This window comes from Pinus tabuliformis, chromosome 1_1, assembly GCF_031772625.1.
Source record: "Pinus tabuliformis cultivar Carrire ecotype Pingquan chromosome 1_1, CPIR1, whole genome shotgun sequence".
Taxonomy (NCBI): Eukaryota; Viridiplantae; Streptophyta; class Pinopsida; order Pinales; family Pinaceae; genus Pinus; species Pinus tabuliformis.
In genome coordinates, this window is record NC_142297.1 from 684,048,673 (window position 1) to 684,054,615 (window position 5,943).

The following is a 5,943-nucleotide window of genomic DNA, read 5'->3' on the forward strand; positions in this document are numbered from 1 at the left end:
TGCCGTCGCCGTAACTCCGTATGCTGCGCGGCGGTTCCAAAGTAACCCAAAAGGTAAACCAGGTAAATACCCCGACAGCGAAGGGTTAACAGTAATCCATTCGAGGTTACGGGCAGGTTCCCAGGGTTCGTGCACGGTGTTCAGAGCTGCAGGCATGCTCCTTAACCGAACCCTTTACAAACCCTAGGTCGCCCCTGGTTTCCCATCATGATCAGAAGGGTCAAATTCTTGCATCGCTTTAACATGTTTTCTTTTTAATTATTAATATTAAGCCTACGACATCAATTTAAAAATTCTTGAGAAAGAATTTATAGATTTATTAGTATTTTTAATAATATTAATAGCATAATAATAAATATTATTACTAAAACATAATATAATTCGACAATCATTAACTGGAAAACAAAAAAAATGAGCAATTAATTTTTCTCCAAATATATCTAAACTAATAAGATAAAATACTTAAGTAATACTTATTAAAGAAAATTAAATCTTAATTACCTTTTGTTATTTATTATTGATTTATTAAAATAAATTTATAATTAAATAAATGTTTGTAGGATGTTGAGATGTTTTTTTAGAATATAGTATTTTAGGAAGAAAATTAATGTTAAATTATTAGTTGTGAAAGTATACATGCTAATATATTTTATGGTCAATTAGGATTACTTTGGATGGTTGGATTGAATATTTTTTTTTTTTTTTTTTTTTTATCTTCGTCATTCAATATTAAATTCCAGTTAATAACATGATGAGTTATATTGCCTTAACAAACATTTTTTAATGATTTTTTTTTATTAATATTATTATATTAACTTTAAACATTTTAAACTTTTAAATAAATATGCCAAAATAATTAAATAAATATCTATATAATTAATGTTATTTTAAAATAATAACACTAAAAAAACATTTGAATTATTAGGTTAACATTACTAGAATTTTAACAACTTTTTATATAATCATTTTAAAATTATCTTATATATAATTGTTAATAATAAGTGAAAATTGAATGGATATAATAACAATCATATACTTATTAATGTTAATTTCTATGGGTAGTCCAATGGGTAATAGAAGTAAGTGAGCCCTGAAATAACTCAGAGATCCATGGTTAGTTCTGAGGTAATGGAGAGACCCCAGGTTTAAGTCCCTGGTTCATGACCGAGAGGAGGAGAAGCCATAGAGCCCCTCTGAGTAGTAACCCTAACCACATGTCATGCCAGCTACTTGGTTTGTCTGGAATTTAAACAAAAACATATATTTGATAATGGTGTATAAAACAATAATTAAATTCTTGATTCACCACTGCGTTGGCTGTAATTCGCCGTAGGTCATTGTCGATGGAGCGGAGTTGACTTTTTTTTTTTCAAAACGAACGGCGCAGATTTGATGTGACGAGAATATTCTTAGTCTGAAAAACCCTTTGAGGACCACGATCTCTGCGCATTACAAAACAATAAACGAATATTTAAATAAAGAAACTAAAATGGTTGACCGCTGCTTCTTTTAATCCGCTTCAAGCTCACCCCCCATTCAATCTCTCTCATTTTCTCTGGAAGGGAAGGGTGGGAAACTATTTACCCACCCACCCCAATCTCCGTGTCTCCGTGTGAAAAAAGAAATATGGGTAGTTAAAAGTGATTGGACCCAATCTCCGTGTGAAAAAAGAAATATGGGTAGTTAAAAGTGATTGGACTTTGGATAAAAATAATTAAAATTTTTTGTATAGGTAGTGTTTGAATTATGTTTTTGATGGTGGAAATGGATTCAGCATCATCAAAAAAGGTCTAGGACACTTGAACTTTTGAAGTTTAACAATTGTAACTTAGATTTACAAAATGCTAGCCACATTTTTTTTAAATATAACCAGAATTTCCATAACTTTCTGGACAACTCCTCCGCCTCGTTACACTACACGTATTGTTTTTGATACACGCCATGGAGGACATGTTTGCTGCGCAGGCCTTATGTGATCTGCCACTCTGTCTCAGGCCTCTGTTATGGGTTGAAAATATATACAGCTCATCGCATTTTTGCTTCTAGTTCTTGGGGTATTGGATATAGTTCCTATGGAAAATCTATCTTCCAGGGAGGCGTTTGATCAGTATGTTAGGTTGTTACAGCAATATTTTCATTTTTTGTTCTTTTGTTGGAAGATTGCTTTATCGTTACAGTGATATCTTCTTCACAAATTTTCAATGGTAACCATAATTTTTGGTTCTTTTGTTTATAAAAAAATGGTAATGGTAACCATAATTTTTGGTTCTTTTGTTTATAAAAAAATGGTAACTATGTGATTGATATTCATTGCAAAATGTCATTGCCTAACAAACGTGTCGAAAATAGCGCCTCAAAACAATGTGAAGGCATTGATATGTTCGTTCGATGCAGGGGCAATATTGAGCAGAGTCTGTATGGATCAGCGAAGACGAGCAATTTATTATTCAACAAACACCACTGAGGATTACGACTTATTCGAATTACGCATGGACAAATGCCGTTATCAGACATATGGATTTGACGGTTGCAAGGTCCGTCTTTCGTCCTACCCTGATTAAAAATATATATATATTTGTAAGAGATTATGGATTTGGAGTCATGACAATTAACTCTTTATCTTTATATACAAACTTGTTGTCATGATGTAGCAACACTATTTGGTAGATTTCAAGCTTTTTTTTAGATATGATAGCCAATACACAAAATCAAGGTGCTTGAAATGTTAACCATATCTTTAATATTTTAATCTTATATGCACGGTTGTTATGGTATAACAATACAGGTTAGAGAATGAAACTTAAGATTTTTTATTGGTAAATGTGGAGCCTTAACCAAAACAAAAATTAAGGTGTTAGTATCAAGGGGTATTGATTTTACCGAATTTATATAAATGTTTCACTGACTTAGTGATGAGCCAACGATGTCTATTTACGAAATTTAATTAAGCGTTTCTTTGATAAAAATGTTCACACCGAAGGATATCTACCTTTTCCAAACTCTTAAGTTTTTTTTAATTAAAATATCAAAATTATATGTTCCACTAAATTTATCTATCTACACATAATAGTTAACATTATTATTTCTTAGCAACTAGCCATTTAATTCTATTTTTCAAATATGAAAATGAAAGTTTAATAGTTATATCAACCCTATGTAAACCTTGTGAATCTCAAGAAAATATGTATTCCTTTTCAATGTAAGAAAAAGTTTATAATATTAAAAACTAATTGCACAATCTAAAAAGAACCTTGTAAACATAAAACTTTATTAGCTATTTTTAATTATATTTTCCCCTTTTTATAGGTACACTATAAGCTTATTCCCTCGTAGACCCATATGTTTCCCACCATCCTTTTAATTGTATTATGTCCAATGTCATATTGTGACGAAAATTGTCTCAATATGAAAATCAACCATGGTAAACCATGTTTATTTTAGGGTTTACAGTATTTATCTTAGGATTTATATACCTAGGGTTCATAATATTAATCCCTTTGGTTTTTAAATCTCTTGGGTTTATAATATCAATCAGTTGGGCCTATTAATCTAACGGTTCATATTCCTAGGGTGTAATATTATTCATATGGTTTATAATACCAAAAGGTTGGGCTTATTAATGTAAGGGTTCATATTCGTAGCATGTAATATTATTCATAGGGTTTATAATAATGATCCTTGAGTTTAATATAAATCCCTTAGGTTCACAGTCATGATCCTACGTCACACTATTGCAATTTATTTTTGAATATGAAAATCAACCTAGACGAGCATCGCATTGTGATAAAGATTGCCTCGATGTCAAAATCAATCATGCTCAACCATGGTCAAACACCACATTTTGACAAAGATTTTCTTAATATGAAAATGAACCATGTTCAACCATGTTTATTTTAGTGTTTATAGTAATTATCTTAGGGTTTATATACCTTGGGTTTATAATATTAATACCTTGGGTTTAATATTATTTCCTTGGGTTTAATATTTTTTTCTTCTCCGTAAATACTAATTCTATCAAAAAAGGAAAAAAGATATGTAGAGTGAGGTCAAGGCCTCAGAGGAGGCCGAGGCCATTCCTCAACCAGAAACTTAGAGATATTACAGTTCAGGCATTCTGCCAAATTCACAGTACAGACTTCAAAATCTTGTATTTGGGCCCTGACACACTGAAAATTTTTACCAGGACTCATACTGTCATGCCCCCCATTGACCAAAAAAACACAAAAGTACCCAGCATAGTCATAGTTATAACAAAAAACAGAGCACATATTGGCTGTTGCCACACCTTGGAACAAGATCATGAACCAGACATAGACACATAGACTCAGAAACAAAGACACGAAATCAAAATTGCACAGCGCATAGGCAAGAATGCCACCCGTCAGTGAAGAGTCAGCTTTAGTCTGCATGCTGCGGCGAGTCAGGCGTGTCCCTCTCCACCTGGCTGGAAGAGGCTACCCAGGTGACGAAGCCATTGTCATCATGTCCTTCTGCGCCACCTTCAGGAGTGGTCACCAGATTAAGAATGCAGCCTGCACGCTGAGACGGCCCACAGGCCAAAATTTCGCTCTGAGTCGGATCGACGGGCTGCTGAGGCACTTCAGAAACATGGGTGTCCTCCTGCATATTGTCCGCATTGAGTGCCTCCCCTGCCATATCCCCTTGCAGAACACTGTCTTCCTGAGAGTGGGAGGAAGTGGTTGGAGCCGAGATGACATGATTATTCTCCTCCTCCGCGAGAATAATGGTGATGCTTGCTGTCAATACAGGCCTGTTGAGCCTGCTGTGAAAAGTAAACCTGGAGGTCTGGAAGGAATTATGCGGGAGAGACCCAGCTTGACCCAGGGGCGGAGAAGAAGGGGAGGCTGAGGCTATGGGAATGACATTTTGTGGAGCAGGACGAGAGGGACGGCCTCTGTTTCCGGTGTTGCTACCTCTGCGCGGGATACCTCGGCGGCGAGGCATGCTCAGGAGAACAGATAGACTGAGAGAGGGATTGAGGCGAAGCAAGCAGATTAGAGTTTGAGCGCAGAGGAGCCCAATGAGTTTCCAAGACCAGGCGAGCTTCCAAATTCGATAGACCAGGCAGGAGTGCGGGAGAAGTTCTGCGCCACGATAAATAGAACCAGTAACTAAGGCATGAACAATAAACGGATCCATACATATGAACTGACCTGTTTGCACATGAACCAGGCGCGCATTAATGCTTGACTGCAAGACCATCATTCCAAACTGTGCCGAATTAATTTCACTTGCCCTTGAACAAATTTGCCAGCCCGAGGCGCATGTCTTGAGGGCTGTCCGCCAGCCATCTGCCAGGCCAGCTGCCTGCATTGTGCGGCTTCCCATTAATGACTTTAAATGCCACCCGCATCCGGGTTTCCTTGGGTTTAATATTATTACCTTGTGGTTTTAGAATTAATCCCTTGGGTTTATAATGATAGCCAACCATAGTGAACCATGATACGATGTCACATTGTGAAAAAGATTGTCTCAACATGAAAATCAATCATGGTCAACCATGGTCAAACATCTCATTATGAAAAAGAATGTTTCAAAATAAAAATCAAGCATGGTCAATCGTGTGCCAATGTGGCATTATGACAAAGATTGTCTCAATATGAAAATCAACAATGACCAACCATGGTCAACCATGGTCCAATGTCACATTGTGACAAATCTTGTCTCAATATGAAAAGAAACCACGATCCATTGTTGCATTGTGACTAATATTTTCTCAATATGAGAATCAATCATGTTCATCCATGGTCCAACATTTGTTTTAGGGTTTATATTATATATCTTAGGCTTTATATACCTATTGTTTATAATATTAATCCCTTGGTTTTTTAGCATTAAGCCCTTCGTTTATTATTCCCTTGGGTTTATAATATCAATTTATTTGGTCTATTAATATAAGGATTCATATTCCCAAGGTGTAAT